General features: G+C 34.8%; 1 long non-coding RNA gene across 1 annotated transcript; it reads right to left on the bottom strand.

Annotated features, from left to right (window-relative positions):
- Positions 1-1687: 1687 nt before the first annotated feature.
- On the bottom strand, positions 1688-12315 carry LOC145297842 (uncharacterized). Its single transcript, XR_013870339.1, has 2 exons — positions 12212-12315; positions 1688-4034 (listed from the first exon to the last, which is right to left on the bottom strand). It is a non-coding gene; the product is annotated as an uncharacterized LOC145297842 (long non-coding RNA).
- Positions 12316-24305: the final 11990 nt, after the last annotated feature.

Below are 24305 nucleotides of genomic sequence, written 5' to 3'. Positions count from 1 at the left end.
ATAACATTTAAAAATAAAATAAACTTGTAAAAAGACATTAAAAAAAAAATTAAAACTGCCCTCACTGTATCCTAGTACTAACCGTAAATCCAATATCTAAAATTTAATTAAAAATTTTCTCCAGTGTAGGTAACTGTTTAATAATGTTATACGTACTTGTAATGTGATATGCATATATTTATGATTTTCTTTAATTTTTTCTCCATCATTTTGGATAGTTTATATGATTCTTTCAGTCGTCAATTTAAATGTGGATATTTTAGGCTCTTTATTTAATATTAGTTGAGGAATTCTAAAGTTTGCAAATGATTAGTTTGCCCATCAGTTTCAGATCCTCGGTTTTAAATTTAGTATATATATATATATATATATATATATATATATATATATATATAAAGGAGATTAGAACAATAGTCTAAAGAGCTGAGTGTATTTCAATGTAACAGTGAAATTACTAGTTTAATTAAAATACAGGAAAGAGAAAGTGCTCGTTGTAATTTAGATATATAATAAGCTCGATAGGTAAATATCCTAGAGCTAATTCAATATTAAGTAATGTGATTGATAATTTAAAATTTGAAAATCAAATTATAATTAAATTAAAAATCCGTTTCATAAGAAGGAACAACAACAAAATCAATTATCTGTACGATCATACAGATAATTGATTTTGTTGTTGTTCCTTCTTATGAAACGGATTTTTAATTTAATTATAATTTGATTTTCAAATTTTAAATTATCAATCACATTACTTAATATATATATATATATATATATATATATATATATATATATATATATATTGCATTGAAGCTGCACATAATTGTCTGTGTTTTATTCATGGAAATTTAACAGGCTACTGCATGGAAATGTTACTGTTCATTTTTATATATTCACTTGGTGCTGAGTTTGCAAGTTAGACAATCAGATTATTTGTTATTCACACACATTAGCCAATATGCACGTTTATCAAGCAGTTTCACTTGACCTCTAAGTCACCTCTTGTTTTGTTCGTTTTTGGATGAAATAGAGCAAGCCAGTAGATGGAGAAAATTAGACAGCCCATGTAGACAATGTATAAATGAGAAATTAGCTTTCCTAAATTTTAAACAACTACAAAATTTAATAAACTGCAGAAATGGAATAGCAAACGTATTTATACACAAAATAATTTTACTTTGAGATAAAAAGTATATATATATATATATATATACATATAACTTAATGATAATTATTACATGATAATAATTAATAAATAAACAAATCTCTTATTTCTGGACAGGTTATGAAGCCAATTAATGATGAATGAATTTTTAAGATGGCAGACTAGGATATACGATACTCGTTTTATCATAAAATTTGTCTTAGATACAAAAACTGTTTGATAAATTTATGTGATTATTTGAGTATGACATTTCGTTCCATGAAGAGTATTTACACCATATTTTTTGTATTTTCTGTATTTTTTTTTTTTTAAAATTTAGTTGAACCTTCGTTCTGCATCATATTACTTATAAATAGATATAAAATATAATGTTGTGTGCGTTTTGAAATGTGATGCTGATTCATCATAAAAATGATCCTGTTGATAGGCACAGATCATTGGATGTTGATCAGCCATAAAACTAAGAAAGTAGACACAGATAAAATATGGCAAGTGGCTAGGAAGAGAGGACCAATGCAAATGGACATTTGTAAAAAGAAACGTGGAGTTTATTTCACAAAAAAAATGTAGAAAAACATGAGGAAGTTCATTAATGATGATTCTGGAAACAAGAAGGTTGAAAGACAAGAAATGTTGTATCTTAACAGCAGTTTGGACTGGATGGACAGCAATGCAGGACATTAGTCAGCAGGAAAGGTTGGAAGTGTAGAAACCGAATCCTAGACAGCATGGATTGATGTCACATGGAGATTGATATCGACATCTCTCAAGTGTGATGCCTCAAGTAGATTAATTTTCTAATTCTCATTTATTTTGCAATGGAGGTTATTCTGCTGGCTCTTTTGTGTGATGTTTATGTATCATGATGGACTATTGTTTTCGATTCGTGATATTGATGTACCATGACTATTGTTTTGTGATATTGATGTACCATGATGGACTATTGCTGTTGATTCGTGATATTGATGTACCATGAAGACTATGACTCTTGCTTCGTGATGTTGGTAACATATGATGAACTATGGCTATGGATGTTTATTGTGAACTATGAATTTTCCTTACTGTGCGTTTTCAAATGTTTTATTAAACTAGATTTAACTGAACAAGAATATTTACACATTTCACAAAAAAATGGCTTTTCACCCGTGTGAGTTCTCATATGTGTCACTAAACTGCATTTAACAGAACAAGAATATCCGCAAATATCACAAGAATATGGCTTTTCCCCAGTGTGAGTTCTTATGTGTGTCACTAACCTTGATTTCTGAGAACAAGAATATTCACACACTTCACAAGAATATGGCTTCTCTCCACCGTGTGTTTGCACATGTATCATTAAACTTGATTTATGTGAAGCCGAATATTCACAATGATCACAAGAATACGGTTTCTCTCCTGTGTGAGTCCTCATATGTCGAAGTAAATTTGCTTTAGACATGAACGAATGTCCACAAACTTCACAGGAAAATGGCTTTTCTCCACTATGAATTCGCATATGAACATTTCGATTGTAGATCTGACTAAATGAAGCTTTACATACGAGACAAGAATATGGCTTGACACCAGTGTGAGTTCTCATATGTCGCACTAGATCAGATTTACTGGTAAAAAAAGATTCACACACTTCGCAAGAATTTGGTTTTTCACCAGTGTGAGTTCTCATGTGCATCCTTAAGCTTGATTTTTGAGAACACGAAAATTCACAAACATCACAAGAAAATGGTTTCTCACCAGTGTGCGATCGTAGATGAATAACAAGTTGTGTTTTCTGACTTGTAGCGTAGCCACATATTTCGCATGAATGGGGTTTTTCTCCAGTGTGAGTTTTCATGTGTCGCACTAAATGATATTTCTGAGAACAATAACGACCACACACGCTACAAGAATATGTCTTATTTGATGTGTTATTTTCCATTTATTTTTTCGATTTCGATATATGTTCAAATAATGAATTATGTTTTTATTAGGAATAGTGTTCCTTTTCTAATGTAAATGTTTGTAAGTTTGTGAGGATATAACTGAAATGCAAGATGTACATTAAACAGTTTACCTGTTCTTTATTTCTGACTTCATATATCATTTTAATTATGACATTTTTGAAAACAGGAAAATGTTTATCCTGAAATCTATTTTGTTGGAAATATGTTAACATTTAAAAGAATCTATCGCATCTGTTGTGTTATTTTCCATTTACTTTTCTGATTTGGATGTATGTTCAAATAATGAATAAGGTTTTTATTAGAAATGGTGCTTCTTTTCTAATGTATATGAATGTACGTTTAAATTATTTGCCTTTCACAAATATAACTGAAATGTAAGATGTACAAGCAACAGACGGTCCATTCTTATTTCTGACTTTATACAACCTAAATTATGACATTTTTTAAAACAAAAAAATGTTTAGTCTGAAATGTATTTTGCAGAAAATATAAATTGATATTTATATAAAAAATTCTAGCATATAACATGTATGATTATAATTTTTAAAAATTATCCTCATTAGGATACTTTACACAAATATGCATTATTTTCCTTTTACATGCCGTATTTGAATGTACTTTTAAATAATTACATTTGTATTAGGAGTAATGTGCCTTTCCTAATGTTTACAAACGTTTTTTTTTTCAAGTTTATAATAGAAATTTATTAAAATAAATTTCTTTAAAGTTCGTTTCTATATAAACTTGGCTTTGGTAAAACTAACAAATCTGTTTTTATAGATCATTGCATTCCACATAAATCTTACCAAGTATTTTCGTAAACTTTGTAAATTTCAATTTATTTTCCATGTTAGAATATAATGTACTTTATCATAAATCTTCACAATATAATGGGAGGTTTATTCAGAGGCAAATTAAAACAGGAACATCTGCAAATAGAAAAAATATTTTATGCACATTTTTTTGTATGATTACCATTGTTTCATTGCTAATGTATACAAATTTATTTTTCATTCGACATTGCATCTGAACAATTAATAATAAGGAATAATTAATATTAAACAGCAACAGACTATCACAACTTTCTTTTCATGACTAGATATATCATTTAAATATTATATTATAAACATAGAAAAAGGCTTAGTCTGAAATCAATTTTGTTGGAAATATATCAAAATTGATATTTATGCAAAAGATGCTTTCAGTATACAGGATTTGTCTCTAGCGATTATAAAATATTGCTCATGATTCACATTTAAAAACATTTTATAAAGTGGGAAAACTTAATTTCTGAAATATGCGTTTTAGAATTTCTAAGAATTTCTAAAAAACATGTATGATTATTCCCAAATACTTAAAAATACAGTTGAAGGGCAGATTTATTCTAATAGTAAAAATTAAATAATTCAGATCAAATTTAAGTTCATTTAAATGCAAATAATGAAAAGGTTCATATTTAAATGCACACTTAAGCAACACGTTTGTTTCTTATACATCTAGTAAAAATTCATTGTAGAAAATTCATATCCAATAATACAAGTTATTCTACTTGCCAAATTGTTTAAAGGAGATAGGTGACTACAAACTGAACATAGAATGTAGCAGAACGTCCTAGGAACATGTTTACCAGAAAGAACAGTTGGAAATAAGTCGTACACCATCCACTATGACTGTGCAATTCTTAAGCTACATACCTAGAAAACAAAGCTATTACACCTAGTAGTGATATGGAACAAGGGGAAAGAAATAAGCTTGAGAAGTTAGTGTCCCCAATTGAGCTGAGAGGGGAAAGATAACAAGATATCAAGGTCTTAGGAATGACATGAACAGAAACTAGAATCTTAGGAAGATCCCTACCATACCAGTAAGCATAAGAATCTCTGGCCTCATGAAAAAAATGTAAAAAACTACCTGGCAAATATATCTGATGAACCAAATGCAAGAGATTCAAACAGTACACTTAAATGGACAGTCTTAAGAAGATCTCTTGGTCTGCATATATTATATTGTGGGTGAATTTCTGGTATTTGCTATGATACCCCATACACAGCTCTGACAAACTGATAAGAAAATTGAAAAAATAAACAAGTATTCTATACTTATTTATTGTTAAAACATTTAATTATTTATTGGAAAAATAATAGCTTAGTAAAGGCCAAATAGTTTGAATGACTGACTTTCATGCAGCATGCAATTAGTTATGGGAATCAGTGGTTGTAAAGGTTTCTTATAATTGTTAAAGTAAAGCATATTTGTCTTAGTAGCATTATATGTCATCAGCCATTACACTACATAGTTAAAAACTAACAAATTCTGAATATGTGAGCATGTGACTCTAGCAATTGCCCATTTAGAGCATTTCCTGTTTTACATAAATTGCCCTTAAAACCCTTAAATAATTACGTTTTCTTGAATAGTTTCAGTCTGGAATATAATGAGCTTCAAAATTCAATCATCCAAGTTTCATGATCCAAAGAATCCAAATATGGCATCTGATCTGCTAAAAAAATGTAGCTTTCTTTCTGATTTAATTGGATTTTTCCATTTTTTCACATGAACACCAAAACAACAAAACCCAACATACACCAACATTATCTACACAAGTCATTTCTTATCAATTAAAACTGAGAATAAATTTTGAATATAAGAAAATTGGAAAAAAATTGAGAATTTGTCAAATGAGAAAAGATGACATTGAGAGATTTTTGTGGAAAGCTTGGCTCAAGAGAAAAGAAGGCAAGTTATCCACCATCTGTTTTCATCACAAACTTCAGAAAGCAAAGATTTCAAAATGTAGTCCTGGATTGTTACAACATAAAAATCAAGTCAAAGAGGTGATTGGCTAATATCATTGGTGATGGCAAAAAAGCTGGATGTAACAGCAGGACACATTCTTTTAAAAGTCAGATCCTGAATTATAAAGTCTGTCTGAAGATGTCTGTAATCAAATTCTTTAATATCAGTATGGAAGCTATGAAGGAAGTGAGAACATCTCTTGAGTCAGATTTGCCAAGTGAAACACAGTGCTAGGAACCAGAAGCAGCCACCATTTTGTCTCATTGTCAACATCAAACATCAGTCATAAAAGCTGGAGCGGAGAGGGTATAGTGTAACCCCAGGATATATTCTTTGTCATCAATGTGTGAAGAAATATGTAAGATGATTGATGATACTGAAAAGACTGATGCATATTCAGCGTTCATACAGATATTCAATATGCATTTTCAAAGTTTTTCAAGGCCTTCCCAGACAAAATTTAATTTTTCAAAACAAAATTTGGGGTTTGTTTTACAATCCACAGTGGTTTGAAAAATGGTGAAAAATCAAATATACAATAAATATTACTATATCCAATAAAAGTTATTTTGCAATCTATTTGTATCATATTTTTTAAGTAGTTTTAAATGCTTTTTAATTCATCTCAAATATTAACTTTCTTTACGACTTTTAATTTCCAACCAAGATGCCTGTTGTCTTGTCCATTTTTTTTAGCCAGCATAATTTTAAATTATCACAATATTTTTGGGGCGGGGAAGCTCACTATTGGAGAGTCCTGTTTGTGCAAAGAAAAGAGGTAGTTTCGTGATAAAAGGGATGTAACTCTTCTATCCACAATACTTCTATGCAACTTCAGAACGATGTATTTTGATTTTATTTTCAATATTTAAAAAATATTTTGATGTCATTTTTATCAACATTTAAAACTTAATTTAATAGTATTTATTTTGGTTTAGATTATTTCAACACAGATTTTTATTGGACAAAAAGAATACAATTTTCAAAGACATTTTCAAGAAATTTTCCCTATTTTCAAGGATTTTTCAAGGTAATAATAGAAATAAAGCAAAAGTCAAAATTTAATGACTTTCCAAGCCTGTACGAACCATGATACCATACCTGTGAACGTTTAGACCTCCTCCTAAATAAAATTTCATATTAGCCTAAGATCATGATTGTTTTCCTGTTGTTTTACAGTGTTGCTTTTCATAGTCATGTTAATGGAGCCAAAAGAAAATTAGGACAAGTTATTGGAACATTCAAAAGTGACTTATTGATTGCATGCAAAATTGCCACTGAAGCATTGGTGTCAGAATTGCTGAATAAGAAATCAAAGAGAAATTGCATGATCTGATGAAGGAGAAATTGAAAAAGCTTCAACTGTAAAACTAAAGTAACACTAGCTCTTGATTTGTTATCTTGTGAATACTGTTCTAAATTAAGGTGTTAGAGTACGCCTTTCAAACTGTCAGTAAACAAGGTGAATAGCATTCTCTCACAAGCTGCGTCTAAAAGAGACTGTAGAATTGGTAAGACATGTGTATGAAAATGATTAATACAACCATCAAATACCAGGTAAAAAGAACTATGTTAATATTGCAAAGGGTTTTCATGAAGAAAAGTATTTGATACTATGTAATAAAAGAACCGTACACTGCTTTTAAATAGAAAAATCTCACTATCAAGTAGTTTTCAAACTTTTCTGAGTTGCATTCAAAGAGGTGCATTTTAACTAGATGCATTCTGTGTGTGTAGCATATATCAGAATACAAACTTATTGAAATGATTTGGATGTCACTGATTAGAATTTGATTTCAAAACTATTTTGTGATTCTTTCAACAAAGAATGCATAATGCACCATTGTTAGGCATGTTCTGGCAGAAGAAGTCCTTGGATGAAGAACTGATTGATATGGGTGCAGATGATAAATTTCATTTTAGTCAATAGAACAGAAATGTGCCACATTAACTATCCAGACAACAGCATATTAAGAATACAAAGATTTTTTGATTGACACAATCAACAATCTCACAAGACATTTTCAATCCCAGCAGCATTTTCCTTGGGCAATTTGAACCTGCTTCCTCCTTTCTGCCAATGGAATATTAAATTCACATCTCAAAATTCAGAGGAGATGATGATGTTAGGTTTTTGTAGTTCCTGCAAAGGTGTTTTGATTCTCACATTCAAATATAGCACTTGGTATTCCAAAATGGTCACCCATCTGGTACTGACATGGCCCAATATTGTTTAAATCCAGTGACCTAATGAGACCCAGTGTGTCAATGTGGTAATACTGTACACAAGACACTTATATCTCGCAAGATATCAAACTTATTACTTTAATAAAAAAAGGAATCTTTGTTCAGATAAGGTTCTTGTCCTTGAAGACTCTGCAGAAAACTATGAATTTCTTATACAAGACAAACTCCAAAGTTTTCATTAAAGCAAGAAAATTTGCAACTCGTACACTATAGTGCTTTACTACCAAGATTATGATGAAATACTGAAGCATCTTTGTTTTATTTTTATGTTAACATCCATAAATACCGCATTTGTGAATCAGTTCTGATAATGACAGTTCACTACTTCCATGCATTACTGGCCCGTGTCAACAAAATCACTTACTTCAGTGATGATTGTGTAGGTTTTAGAATTTTGAACCGGGCTGACTCTCAAAATCACTTGCAGATTTTGGAGTCAGTCTCCATTCTCTTATGCAGTCCTTCTCTCTGTCAACAGAAAGAATTTGTTAGGTAATTAGACTTATTGGGGATATATTTTAATTCTCCTTTTTGCCCCCACTTGTACATATATCTGTAATAAAAAGCTGAACGTCTGTGTGTGTGTGTGTGTGTGTGTGTGTGTGTGTGGTCACAAATAGGCTCCTATATGGTTGACTATTATAGAAAACTGATCACATATAATGATAGAAGATGTATCAAGACACAGGAATAGGTATGTTTGATCTGGCATAATGATGATTCATTAAAATTGTGGGGTCTGCATATGCACTTAGTCCACAAAGTATGGAAATAAATTAAAAAGGAAAACGTTTACAAGTGTTTTTGATATAGATGTACATAAGAATACTTTGATAAGCGTGCTTTAACTTTAATAGGGATGGTATAATAAAATTGTGGGGTCTGCATTCGTGCCTGGCCTCTATAGAATGGAAATAGGCACAAACTTTAATAAAGACTTTTCATATCTATCTGCATAAGTATACTTTGATAATTATGTTTCAGTTTGAAGAATATGGTATAATAAAATTATGCAGTGTTCGTTCGTGCCTGACCTTCATAGAATGGAAATATGTCACAAAGTTTAACAAGGTTTTTTAATATAGATCTACAGAATATTGTGATAAGTGTTTCAGTGTGAACAAGTATGGTATAATAAATTATGGGGTTTGTCTATTTTATTTTGCTTTGGTTTTGATACCTCCAAATTCGAAGCTATCTCTTTACAACCCCTCCTTTTCATAACATATCATACTTTCATAAATCAGTCCATTTTCTGTAGGCTGTTTTTGAACCCAGTCAACGATGGGTACTTTTGCTAGTTTTATATAAGTGTAAATATCTTATTTTATTCATATTCCCACTTGTCCTTCCTTTTTTATTTCTCTTCCTCGGTAAAATTTACACACACACCCCATTAAGTCTATTCTTGCGAGATATTTATTTATTTATTCTATGATCAACGATTAACTCCTGATGAGTCTGTTAATGAAAGCGGCATCTCGGGTTTTTCTGGCTATTTTCTTTAAAGCAACATATATATATATATATATATATATATATATATATATATATATATATATATATAAACACTTCAGCTTTATAAAATGTTGCAACTTTATGGACCTAAATTTATTTTGTTTAGTTTTCGTGACATAAAATATAGGGAGTAGAACAGCTATAAAATTATATTTACCCTTATATATTTAACGAAATCCACTCTAAATATGTAAATTAAATTAAAAATGAATAAGTATCGAAAATTTCATGAAAATCTGACCATTAGTTGATTTTTGTTAGATTTTTTAAACATAGATATGTTTACGGCATCAAAATGATCACTACATAGAAATGTTTTTTTAAGTCATCGATAATGTAAACATGATTTTAGTCTTGTATATTCATTATTTTCATATGCTGTAAAAATTTTAAAAAATATTAGCAGTTTATTTGAAGCTTCATTTAATGGTACACAAGTTACGATGGTAATATTAAATTAAATTACAGTTACATCGAATTACATGGGGGATGAATCTGTGGCGTACATTGGAGGTACCTAATGTTCTGATAATTTTTTGTATTATTTTAACGTATTTGTTTTATTTTTTAACTAAAAGTTATGCAAAAGTTAGATATTTTTGGATAGGGTATTTTTGAATTGTCTACCTATCCAAGGCATTCTTCAGAAATTTAAACAATTTCCAAAATAAAAAAAAGTCGTTAATGCATAAGTACCTAATATTTTAATATAAAACAACATAAAGAGTATGTTAAATACAGTCTTCTTTGACTTATCAACTAAAAATAAACAAGAAATGGACAATATACAACGACTGTTATTAAAATAAAGAAAATAAAATACAAACATAAATATTTGTCAAAAAATTAAAAAATGAACAATGACAAAAATATAAGCACTTGTTCAATTTAACATTCTCAATCAAATTTGAAGAAGCTATTCTTAACATATGAAATGAGGGGGAGGCTTTGTTAACTGTGAGAAAAATAAGTTAAACAACTCTCTTGGCTTTAGAAGTGGAGGTCAGAGGAGGGTCGGGTTCTCTTTTAACTTTGCAAGACCGAGTAAAGTTTTGCTGGCTGGAGGTGATTTACATATGTGACAGCTGTTATTTAAGAACATTGCTTCCTTTGAGCGGCAGTCTTCAAGTGGGTCTATTTGGGGCATCTTGTGCGCCAGAAAATATCTTGGTGTACTTCATTACCTACACAGCAAACTATTTGGGTGGGTAAGGTGCTTCTTCTGTTGCTTACTTCTGGGATGTTTTGAGAAGTCCTGATGACGGTTGCTTCTAGAGAACTTTCACTAGAGTTCTGATGCAGTGATGCAATGCACAAGTTTATGATTCATAATATTGTGATTTTTTACTTCTGCCAGAGCCGAGAATCGCGATTTAGGAATATCTCACAACCTTAAAACCAAAACCAAACCCAAGTTGATTTATTCACTAGTTTTGTGTCGGAGAAATTTTTGACATAACTTTTTGCTTGCTTGGATGAAACCCTTCTGAAATGAAAACAATTTCGTGGGAATGTTAAACTGCACAGTGACATAATATATAATTAGATAATTTAAAAGAATCGTACAAGTCAGTGTCTTCCGAATCTGATGGCAGCAGTTTGATACTATTTTTAACAATAAAAAAAAAAAAAAAAATAATAATACACTAGAATATTTTCGCTTGGTACCCAAAATTACCGCAAAAAGAATAACTTTTCAAACATTTTAATTGAAACAAATTGTTTTTGCTTATTTCATCAGGGGTTTGTATTACTGTACACATAGATTCGAAAAAGTTGTGAAAAAACAAATATATAACAAATAAATGTTATCAAAGGCAAGATAAGTTACTTTTCTACCAAACTGGATATAATTCACGTATTTTTATTGAATTTAACATGTTTATTCAGCTTGAAAAACATGCAGTGTTTACCGATGTATTGGAAAATTCAAAATGGCGGCCGACTCTCTCTTAAACACGGTAAGTTCGGGAAAAGGTGTTATAAATAATAAACTAGACAAAATACTGTTAGAAATTCGCTCAATATATATTACCGTGACATAGGTTGACATATATTCGGTGTTTTTTTAATAGTATTCTGTCTAGTTTATTATTTATAACATCTTTTCCCGAACTTACCGTGTTTAAGAGAGAGTCGGCCGCCATTTTGAATTTTCCAATACATCGGTAAATACTGCATGTTTTTCAAGCTGAATAAACATGTTAAATTCAATAAAAATACGTGAATTATATCCAGTTTGGAGTTTGGTAGAAAAGTAACTTATCTTGCCTTTGATAACATTTATTTGTTATATATTTGTTTTTTCACAACTTTTTCGAATCTATGTGTACAAACCCTTCATCAGGTTTATTTCATTATATTTCTTAATGTATTCCGTATTTATATACTTATATACCAAATTAATGTTAGCGTAGTTACAGAATGACAATTTATTCGGTAATCTAGTAGGTTTCTAGTGATTTCGTTACGTTTCAGACGCGTCCCTGCAGTAAAATAGACCCATATCTCTAAAAATAAGTAAGTAAATTGAATTAATACTTACTTTTTGTTTGTCAATCTGTTTTCGATTTATATACTTTAAAGAAAGAAATTATTTTGTTAACTAAAAACTAACGAATAGAAATCAACATTCAAAATGGCGACCGGAATAGCAGGTTCGCAGAAAATACAAAAAAGAAATCTAAATCAACAATTTATAATAAAACAGATATTTTTCATTATTTTTATTGGAATATTTTAATGAAGAAAAAAAAATCGAAACAAAAATACTCAGAATGCAAACTATATTAATTGGTAAGTTTGAAGAGTCACAGACAGGTCAGTGGTAACTGGCGATCTCATGTGACGGTGGCAAAATGACACTATTTTTGGCCCCCTCCTTTCTCCCCAAAATGAGCTGGATATTTTTTTGACCGCCACAAAAAATTAGCGTAAAACGAATAGGTTTGGAAATAATTTAATTAAAAAAAAACACAACTAAGTGTAATTATTTTTTAAAATTATATAAGAATTTGTCTTATTAAAGATAATTTCTTCTGCAATATACTCAATTTTTATGGTTATTTCATTAAGCTTATAAATATATTTGAAATTCATTATTCATACGTTAAATAAAGGTTGGGTTATGTTAACATAAAATGTCTCAGTTGTATGCCCTTGACGGGAAATCGGTACCTTTACGTTGGACAACTCTCCCATCCCAAGTAAAGATGAACTGTCATGGCGGATATGTAATAATTACTCCCGCCTGCATCGTAAGTTAATGTTAAATATTCGTGACTTGTTTTCATTCCCGGATGCAAATGTTCTACCATATTTATGACAATTAAAACTCAAGTAAAATATGAGAGTTTAAAATAAAATAACAGGCGAGCTGATCAGTGAAAAATATTAATAAAATAAAAAGGATAGGCAGGAAATATATTCTACAATCAACTGATTTCATGGTGCCCGGAAAACTCGTCCACGGAAAACTTGTCCGTTTTTTCCTTTTCTTCCTTATCTCTTAACCTCTCCACTAATGTGTGTAGGGATGATAGTGATGGGGCAGGGATATACAAGAGGGCAATGTAAGTCGTACATTTTGTGACTACATAAAAATTCTGGTCAAATTAAAAGCAGTTTTATAACTGAATAACTCCGATTAAATCTGAAACCCTTTTTTTCGCATAAATATCCCAAATCCACATTCCCCTACTGTTTGACCCTATACACACTAATATGTTTAAGACTAAGGGCAACCATCACATATGCATACGAATTCTATTCTTTCTAGTCTTCCATTTCAGCCTAAGCAGGGGGTTATGTAGCCAAAACAAATAGAACTTTTTCTTTCGCAAATCAATGCCTCTCCCCTGTGTGATTCAGCCACATACTAACCAAGCAGGGGTACGAGGCATTGATCTTTTCTCTCCCCTAAGGAACTTGGACAGCTTCCGGTTTGAAGGAAAAAAAACTTTTTACCGATAGAGACGCCAACCAGATTGGACCCTTTTCTCGCTCTTTCTATCTCTGTGTCATCTCATCCGGTATCGACGATTCCCACTGGGAATAACTACCATGACAGCACCAGGTGGCCAGAGCCTAGCTTGGACCCAGAATAATATCTCCCTGTAAAAATTCTCCAGAATAAACCTTTTTATAACGTTTATGGAAGTTGTTTTGTCCATTATTTTAGTCGTATGTGCTGAATTAATTATTTTCTTAGGTTGTGCCCCCAAACCACGAACCATACATTACTTCTATCTCGATCCTTAACCCCCCCATCCTTTCCTATTCATTCCTATATCTAAACACAGATTCAAACACTATTGCATCTCATTTACATAAAACCAAATCTTATTTTACACAACATTTGATGGAACTTTTTTTTATTTTTTATTTATTTTTTTATTACATTTTCACCCCAAACAAGGCACATTGCCACTTTGGTGTACGGGGCAATTATCAGGGGTAACATCTACTGGGGTACTATGCTGGGATTTGGGCAACAAGATGTCTGTTCACATTACACTTGAACTTATGCATGTCAGTACAGTTGGGGAAGCAGGGACCTGGAATGGAATTCCAAAGTTTAGCGGTTCTGGGGAAGAAACTACTGGAGTAGAAAGATCTTTTACGTCTAGGGATCTGTACTGTGTGGGGGTGAGATTTAGCTGTCTATAAGGGTTTTCAAGGGTGTTTACATCGTGGGGGCACAAGTGCTTGCAGTTCGTCAGAGAATTCTTCATTAAAATACTTGTAGAACAGGCAGAGGGATGCAACATTTCGTCGATGGGACAGAGGCTGAAGCTTAGATGCTAGTTCAGGGCCTATTAGATTGGCAACTCTCTTTTGAACCTTGTCTAGGAGCGAGAGACTAGTAGTAGATGCACCAGTCAAAATATGACAGCAATACTCCATACATGGCCGAATGGTGGCCTTATAGAGGCACAGGATACTTTCGGGTGTTAGTAATTTTCTAGCACGGTAGAGAGAGCCTACCTTCTTTGCAGCGGCCCTGGCAATGCTTTCAATGTATTCCAACTCATGTTTCCTATGAACGTTAGGCCAAGCAGTTTGAAAGATGTACTCTCAGATAAGGTGTCGTTTGCCATTGCTATTGGTGGTAGAAAAGGTTTCTTGTAATTATTGAAGGAAACTAATTTAGTCTTGGCGGCATTGAACGTGACCATCCATTTTTGTCCCCATTCCACTATAGATTGGAGGTCATCCTCTAGTGTTTCTGCCAATTCTTTAGATATGTGTTCATTTGTTTTCCTGTCGTGCCTGCTATAGAGTGTGGTGTCATCAGCATCTCAGAGGCAATTTTGTCGGGGAGGTCATTTATGACTATTAGGAACAACAGAGGTCCAAGGATAGACCCTTGGGGCACTCTCGCATTTATATCATATTGTTTAGATGTACGACCGTCGAGGACAACCTGGATTTTTCTCTTATCTAAGAAGGATTTAATTAAGTTTAGTATTCTACCAGTGATACCGTATGATTTTCCGGAGGAGACCCTCATGCCACACCCTGTCAAAAGCCTTAGATATATCTAGAGCTACCGCTCTGCCCTCCCCGGCTTTGTCCAGTGAGTGGTATATACGTTCAGAGATTACAGTAAGGATGTCTGCTGTGGAAGGGGCTTGTCTAAATCCATATTGTTGTTCAGTAAGAAGTTTAGCATCTGTAAAGTGCTGGACTAGAGCATGGTTAATTAAGGTCTCAAATATTTTGGAAAAAAGTGGGAGGAGACTAATAGGGCGATAATTTAATGGGTCTTTCGCCAGAATTCTTGAATACTGGTACCACAGAAGCAGTTTTCCAACAGCCCGGAAAGCAAGATTAATTAAGGCATTTGTTGTAGAGTTTGGAGAGAACTGGAGCTACTTCAGCTGAGTACTTTTTAATAGCACAGCTGGAATAAGATCGGGTCCACATGCTTTTGAAGTGTCAAGGTTTTTTATGATAGCATGCACCTTGGCAGGGATGATTTTCTGATCGTCCTGTATGGCGTCTGTCCACATAGGAAAGTCAGGTAGGGGGTGGTTGAGAGGGTCCAGTGTCGAGTTTGAGGCAAACCGAATGGCAAGCATGTTAGCCTTCTTGGTTGCTGAGCAAACAACCTCGTGATTGTTGGTTAGTGGGGGAATTGTTGATTGCCCATTATTTACTACACTGTTGTAGATTTTCCAAAAGTCATGAGTTCCTAATTTCTGTGCTTCGATGCGTTTTTTAGTGGTTTCAGTAAATTCTCTTTTAGCTGTCGCTATTTCTTTCTTAACATTACTTCTGGCTTCTATGTACTTCTGTCTGTTTGAACTGGACTTATGTCGGTTAAATCTGCAGTATGCATGCTGCCTTTGAGCAATGGCAGTTGCACAATTCGAAGTAAACCATTGAGGAGAGTAGGGCTTGCTGTAAAATTTCCACATGGGGGCATGTGCGTCAATTGCAGTTTTGAACCATTCAGTGGTCTCATTTGCGCACTGTTCAGCAGGAAGAGAAAAAATATTTTCCCATGGGTATCTCTGATAAGACTTCTGATGGCTTCCCAGTCAGCCTTTTTATAATATCTCGTTGCTTTGAGCACTAGCTCCTCAGTTTTGGCTCTAGAGTTTAGGGTGATTTCAACCATTATCACTGCTTGATCAGCATTCCCAAGTGGGCTGTCGGCATTTGTTATACAATCATCGGGAACTGTGGTCAAAAACAGATCTAGAAGTGATGCGTGTTGTTCTTGTTGATCAGGGAAACGGGTTGGAAATGTAACATTTGTGATAGGGAGTGAGCTATAGAAAAGCTATGTGTTGTGCTGCCCACTGTGTCTGTAAGTAGAGAATCCCAACTAGTTTTTGTGGTAGACATTAAAGTCACCAAATACATGTACTTGTGTGCTAGTGTCGAGGGAAAGTGCTGTATCTATGCTGTCAGAGACGTTGTTTATTATGGTGCAGTCCTGGGTCGAGGGAGATTGGTAGAGAAAATAAAAGTAGCTAATGTTGTGTTGCATGTTAAGTCTAAAGCACATAAAGGCTTGATCGTCCGATTCTAGGTTTGTTTCTCTAGTCAAGGGAAGGGTATTACGAATGTAAACTCCAAGTCCGTGCATATGTCTGTCAATGTCCTTACGGCAGAGTGGGAGATATGCAGGCATGTTAAAGTAGTTAGAGGGGATGGAGGAGTGTAGGCTAGTCTCACTTAGTGCTAAGATATCCGGGGTATTTGTTAGGAGAAATGCTTCTACATCAGCTAAATTAGTTCTAAGCCCACGGATGTTCGTGAATGCAAGCCTCAAGGGAGGAGGCAAGTTGGATTTGTTTGACCTTAAGCCTGGTTTAAGCTTATTTTTAGATTGTACTGTCATCATATTTTTCAAAGAGTTTCAGTTTAAGTAAGGGGGAGCTGAACAAAAGATTATGCAGAATATCACACATGCAACACAAGTAGACCATTAGCTGACCTTTCTTCAACTAGGATTGTGGCCTCAGGAAAGCCCACCGAGGATAAGTGCAGGGTCCCTTTCCATGCGCGTCATGGCATTACAAACATTCCGATATTATACAACTGTTGATGGAGCAGCCGCTCTAAGCGCTACCAAAGAGTTAGGGCACCTGTACTACCAGTCGGAAACAGCAGCCAGGAACTGCCAATCCGGTACCCTCAACCCATCAGAAGAAGGTCAACCCAATCTAATTGCACAGGCATATGTGGTACTCAAGCACTTCCAAGTGCCCAGTTTTGAGGGGTGGGATGTGCCGGGAGTTGGGAAAATGGCGTTCATTGCCCTAGATAAGAAACAAGATCTACCACACTGTGTTTCTGTCGAATCACTGTGATATCGTCTCTGCGCCTGACTAATAGGCAAAGAAGGAGTATGGAAGCCGGGCAATAGACAGAGCCTATCTACTCCTTAAGCAGTTTATATTTGCAAACCGGTAATTTGTTTGAGTCACCAGCTCTAGGAAGGTTGTCATCCAAGACTGAAAAGGCCTCCCTCCCCTTTGGTTTAGTTTGAGAGTTTTCTTTCTCCTAGATGGACGATCTGGGAAGATCTACTGGGTCTGTCAGCACTGAGAGGGTTTGCTCCGCACCTGCGTCCTAATCCAGGTATTTCTGCGACCCCGCGTTGTTAGTTAGTATTACTGGGTTAGTTTGTAGATGTAATATATATCTGCTGAATAGTTACACTCCTCGAAGTGATTAAGGGACATTGCTATTTCATTGTTACTGGATAAAGAGGGTAAGTAAAGCTCATGCAGTGTAAGCAACTAAGTTTGTAAGCAGGCTTGTTAGGAGTTAATGTGGTTGGAGGCTTTTCCTTTATTTTATTTATATGTTAGCTTAGGTCTAGGATAATGTTACAGTATGAGTAGGTATTAAAAAGTGAACTAAGAGTTGTGTCTAATCTCTGTATATTTTAGGAGGGTTAAGACGTAAGTGCAATACAGTACGGATAAAACAGCAGGTAAGTTTTGCATCATGTGTAATTTGGTAAATAGATATATGGGCTGGTTTTCAATAGATGCGAATAAGTTGAAGTTGGATTAAGTATGTGTCTATTATTAAAGGAAGATAATTTCAGCTTTCAATTAAGAGTCATGGGACATTTTGCATAACAAGGAGTATCGGTTCAGTTTCGTATTAATCGTTGCAAAACTATCTAGGAAGAGACATGGTTATTTAATACAGGTCGCTTTGCTTCTGAGTATATACTTTGGTTGTTTAGTGCCAAACTGGATAGGAATGAACTATAATGCATGTCTTAAAGATAGAATGTATAGATGTTTAGTGATAACTATTAAGCAGTTAGCATATGAAGGTTAAGAGCTGGAAGTTAAATTCCACTATAAAGGTGTGTGCAATACAGGAGTTTAGTGGCAGCTTGGGGGGGGGGGGGTAGAGCAGATTGTTAGCTTTCAAGAGAGGGGACTTATTAACTTACAAATAACAGTAGATTTCCATTAGGATGTAGAGTTTCAAGTAAGGTTTGGTTTGGGAGGGGAATTTTTTTTTAAGCATGCTAGTTAGACAGACGCAGTCGCCTTTTTTTTTACATAGGCATCACCACATTATGAAGGCCAAGAGGCCACTCAAGAATAAGGGTTAAAGAGTGTACAGTAGAAATTGGACATTATAGTAATCATTAGTAATGTAAATTTGGTAAAGTTGATAACTTATATGGAACGGCTCATCAAGAACTTATTTACGTTAGACTTGAACACAACCATATTGTAGTCAGCCGGAAAGCAGGAAAACGGAAGACAATTCCACAGGCGTGCAGTTCTAAGAAAAAAACCTTGTTCATGGAATCTACGTTTAGGTTTAGGCACAGATAAAGAGTGGGGGAATTTTTGATAGTGTTTACAGCTAGACGAGTGTTTCTTGTGAAAGTTTGGCGAGGGGGGACCATAGATTGAAGCTCAGTCGAACACTTTCCATGAAAATAACGATACATCAGAGACAAACTCGCAACATCTCTTCTGTGAGATAAAGGTTGTAAGGAAGAGAAAAGGACATCTCCTACGAGGCTACGAAGTCTATTTTGAACTCTATCAAGGCAGGCCAAGTCCTTTCTAGCAGCTCCTGCCCAGATGTGGCGACAGTATTCCATCCTTGGACGTACCTGGCTCTTATATAGGTAGAGAATAGCATCAGCAGTGAGATATCTACCGGATCGATAGAAAGATCCCACCATTTTTCCAGCGGCCTTGGCAACAGATTTGATGTACGTGTTCCATTTAAGATCAGGAGTAATGGTCAAGCCAAGAAGTTTGTCAAAACTTGAGGCCTCCTGAAGACGAGAGCCATTCATTTCAATTGATGTCAGATGTGGATCAGAATGTTGATGATGTAAAGAGAGAAGCTTGGTTTTAGATGCATTAAAAGTAACCAGCCATTCTTTACCCCATTGTACTACGTGCTCAAGATCAGAGGAGAGAGAATTGGAGAGAACTTGGTCGTTTACTGTCTTAGATGTGCTACCATAAATGGTAGTGTCGTCAGCATAGATGTCTACAAATGATGTAAGGATGTGATTTGGAAGATCATTAATGTAGATCAGGAAAAGAGTTGGGCCCAGGATGGACCCCTGAGGGACACCGGCATTAATACTGTGAGCTTCTGATTTTTGCCCCTCAACTACTACTCTTATGAACCTATCAGAAAGAAATGATTTAATAATTGAGAAGACATTTCCAGCAATACCATAGCTAGAGATCTTATGAAGTAAACCTTTATGCCATACCCTATCAAAGGCCTTAGATATGTCAAGAGCAATTGCCCTAGAAAGGTTGCTCCGTCGAGAGATTTGCTAATCCTATGAGATATAACTGTAAGCACATCTGCTGTAGATCTAGCAGAACGGAAACCATATTGAGTGTCACTAAGAAGGTTATTTTTGTTGAGATGGTTGATTACTTCTGTATTTAATACAGATTCCAGCAACTTACTCATGACGCACAGGAGACTTATTGGCCTGTAATGAGAGGGGGATGAGCGATCACCTGAATTCTTAAATACAGGGCATACTGATGAAATTTTCCAGGGAGATGGGAAACTATTCTCCTTAAGACAACGTTTAAACAGTTTTGTAAGTATGGGCGCTAGTTCAGGTTGAAGTTTTTTGAGTACAATAATTGGAATACCGTCAGGGCCAGTTGCTTTACTGGAATCAAGTTTTTTGATTAGCTTGGCAACATCACGTACAGATATACGTATATCACATAGCATGTTTTCTGATACAGGAGGAAATATTGGGGGTTGGCAGCCTTGATCGCAAAGGGTAGAATTAGCTGCGAAGTTCTTGATAAAGAGTTTGGCTTTGTCTGATGCTGACGAGATTACCTCAGGTCCATTGATAATAGTTTGGATGGAGCACACGCTTCTGTTCAGGATTCTGTTTGCTATTTGCCAAAACTGGTGGGAACCAAGCCGCTGCTCAGATACTTTGGACTTAACAGATAGAGCATACAACTCTCTTGCATTCTTTATTACTTTCTTACAATGGTTGCTGGCAGTCCTGAAAACGGCTTTAGTTTTCATACATCTATTACGTTGGAAACAGTGGAAAAAGTGATTTCTGTGCGCAATGGCAGCAGCACATTCTGGAGAGAACCATGGCTGGCTGTTAGGTTTTTGCTGAAACTTTTTCGAAGGTATGAAACGGTCAATACCTACAATTAACCATTCCGTCAGGTCTAATACTATAGAGGACACATCCTTTTTAAACATGGAATGCAGAGGTAGATCAGATATAAATGTACGGAAGCTATCCCAGTCAGCCTTAGTGTATCGATATACTGTACGATGGAGAGGTACGTCTGGGGACTTATTACATTTCATTTTTATCTTAATTGATACAACAGAGTGGTCGAAAGAGCCAAGAGGCGACAGAACAGAAACTGAACATAGTTCAGGGCAAGTTGTGAGAAAAAGGTCTAGTAGGCTCGCATACTGGCCATCCTTGTCGGGCACAAGGGTGGGTTCCTGAACAATCTGAGTGAGGTAATAGGCAATGGAGAAATCATGACAGAACCTTCCCTCATTATCGGTCTTGTTAGAGTGAGTCAACCATTCGATGTTGTGAACATTGAAGTCACCACATACGTGAATGTTAGCTCAAGGATAAGCAGATGAGACTTGGTCAATTTTCTTAGATATGCTTTGAAAGATAGTAACTCCGCTGTTATGGGGGCGATAGAGAGTAAATATAAATGCCGTAGTGTGAGCTAAAGCAACCCGGAAGCACATATAGGGTAAGTTAGGATCTTCCCGGGAGATGTCCCTACCACATGGAAAGTTATCCCTAATATAGGCACAAATTCCATGCCCATGGCGATCTTGGGGGGTCAGATTTAGAAGTTAAGTTAGAGTATCCTTTAATTGCGAACTCTTCTAGGGAAATAGCCTGTCCAATGCCAGTTTCACTTAAAAATAAAAGGTCTGGTTTAGTCTCCTGTAATTGGGTTTCAACCTCTGGAAGGTTAGAACGTAGACTCCTGATGTTGGAGAAGGAGACATGGTAGTAGGGGTCTACGTTGGAAGTTGGAGAACCGGGTTTAATCGTGTATTTTTTCTTGAAACTTGTCATGATGAATTTTTGGAATTTGTGGACTAGGTCGTCAGATTTACTTAGAGCAGGACAGAGAGGGGAAACTAAGAGAGAAAAAGAAACGAAGAATTTTTTTTGTAGCTAATGATAAGGCAAAGCCGTAACAATTACCCACTAGTATGGCATCGAGAGGCCCCACCAGAAGCTACTGCATGGTCCAGAATCCATTCACCAAATTGCAATACAGCAACTCCAGTACTTTGCACCTGCTGATAGGACAGCCTTCTTGGTGGTTAATCCAAGGTTCGGGTCCCTGACTATCAGGCGGATAACGTCAGCCCAGACAAAACGTTTACCTCCAGCACCCTTACTAGTGACATGGCTACAAGGATAGACATAGAAACAGAAAATTTCCGCCATCTCTGCCAACTGTTCGCGCAAAATACTGCCAACCTAGAAAACAGCTTTTTCTTCTCCCTTTGTCAGAAAAATCACTCATTAAAAATGAGGACTGAGGGACAAATAAGAAGAAGCCTTGGAGGTAAAATGTATATTGGGATTTCTTATCTAGCTGTCAGCTGTTTTTTCAGTTATAAGAGAAACAATTGGTTCATGGTGATTCGTATTCCGTATTTATAGGCAGTCATTTAGGTCAGGCTTAAAGCATTGTATCTATTTGGAAAATAGCCCTAGTAACACAGCTAAGATAACTGCATAATTGAGTCTCAAATATAATTATGATATTAACTCCATGTGACGAGGAGGACGTGATATTTTCATTGCAAACTTTGCTTTTGTATAAGCTGTATTGCCTTAAGAGGTATCTAGTTATTGGTAACTAGCTGACCGAAATATACTCATGACTGTGTAGCAACAGTTTACTGCTTATGTAAAAACGAATAAAGAGTATACCTTGCTCTACTTCGGTATTGATGAGCACTCTTGTATTAACCTCGTTAAACTTTATTGGTTATTAACCTCTGGAAAAAATAACCGTAGCTTATATATATATATATATATATATATATATATATATATATATATATATAACAAATTTGTTTTAATCTGCTGTTCAGCGTGCATATCTAAAATTATATACCTAGGGAATTTTACAGAATAATTGATAAAAATTTCCACCTGAGAATAGATTAAGCAAAATAATTAACAGGAACTCGGCAAAACTATCTTTCTCTACCTTAGCCAACTTAGCTAACACTGTAAGCTCTAATAACAGGAAAATAAGCAGAATAATTAATAATAACGAGTCAGCATCGGATGAACATGTCTTAGAGAGAAATTGTAACTGCAGAATACCTGGCAACTGTCCGTTGGATGGTAAATGCTTAACCTCAGAAATAATATACAAATGTGAGATTAAGACCGATAATATTAAGAAGGTATATCTTGGGGCCACTGAGTGCACATTTAAGGAAAGATACAGAAACCATATTGAACCGGAGATGGAAACTAATAGAGAAGGTGTTAATGATAAAAGGGGGGATGGTGCAAGAATTATAATTAGAAATAAAAAGAGGAATACAACTGTATTAGGTGATTGGGTCAGGGAACTTCATAGAAACAAAAAAGATTTTGAATTGAAATGGTCAATAGTAGATAGGGGGTGTAAGTATAGACATGGGAAATCAAAAAAGTGCAATCTGTGGTTATTGGAAGCCTTCTACATAGTCAATTCTAAAGAAGAAATATTAAATAAAAGGCTGGATGCTATACAGGGATGTCTTCACAGGAATAGATTTTTGCTATCACGTCTTAAATGTAGCTGAGATAAAGAAAAAAAGAAGAAAAAAGTAAGAAAAAAATTCTTGGAAAAATAAAGGTTCTTAGGTGCAGAGCCAAGTTTATATAGCGTTAAATAGCAAAGAATGATGTAAATTAGTTGTAATGAATGATTCAAATCTAGCAAGCAAATCTGGATCCCAACATTGTACATTATAAACATATTTTAGAAATAAAACCCATAGATTATTAGATAAGAAATTTAGATTTATAATAAGGATTAACAAGGATTAGCAATACTGTCTCGAAACTGGTAACACGTTTTTAGTCATATTGATAGCAAAGTGGTTGATACTCAGGGATAAGGGTTATTGCATGTACAGTACATTAGTGTGGAGATTTAATGAAGTGTCTACTTAAGGGGGCGGTTCATCAGGAATTTGTTTACGTTGGACTTGAAGACATCCAGGTTGTAGTCAGGTGGGAAGCAGACAGACGGAACAGACTTCCACAGGCGTGCACTTCTAAGAAAGAAGCTTTGTTCATGGAATCTACCTTTTGATTTAGGCACAGATAAAGAGTGGGGAAAGTTTTTGACAGTGGATTCAGCTAGACGGGTGTTTTTCATAAAAGATTGGCGAGGGGGGACCAGAGATCTGAGCTCAGACGAGCACCTGCCATGGAAATAACGATAAAACAAGGATAGGCTCGCAACGTCTCTTCTGTGGGAGAGAGGTTGCAGGGAAGAGAAAAGGGCATCCCCCACTAAGCCACGAAGTCTATTTTGTACTCTGTCAAGGCAGGATAGGTTGATTTAGCAGCTCCGGCCCAGATATGGCAGCAGTATTCCATCCTTGGATGT

This window comes from Euprymna scolopes, chromosome 18, assembly GCF_053919585.1.
Source record: "Euprymna scolopes isolate OS-2025 chromosome 18, ASM5391958v1, whole genome shotgun sequence".
In the NCBI taxonomy this organism is placed as follows: Eukaryota; Metazoa; Mollusca; class Cephalopoda; order Sepiida; family Sepiolidae; genus Euprymna; species Euprymna scolopes.
This window is presented reverse-complemented; position numbering and strand designations above follow the sequence as displayed.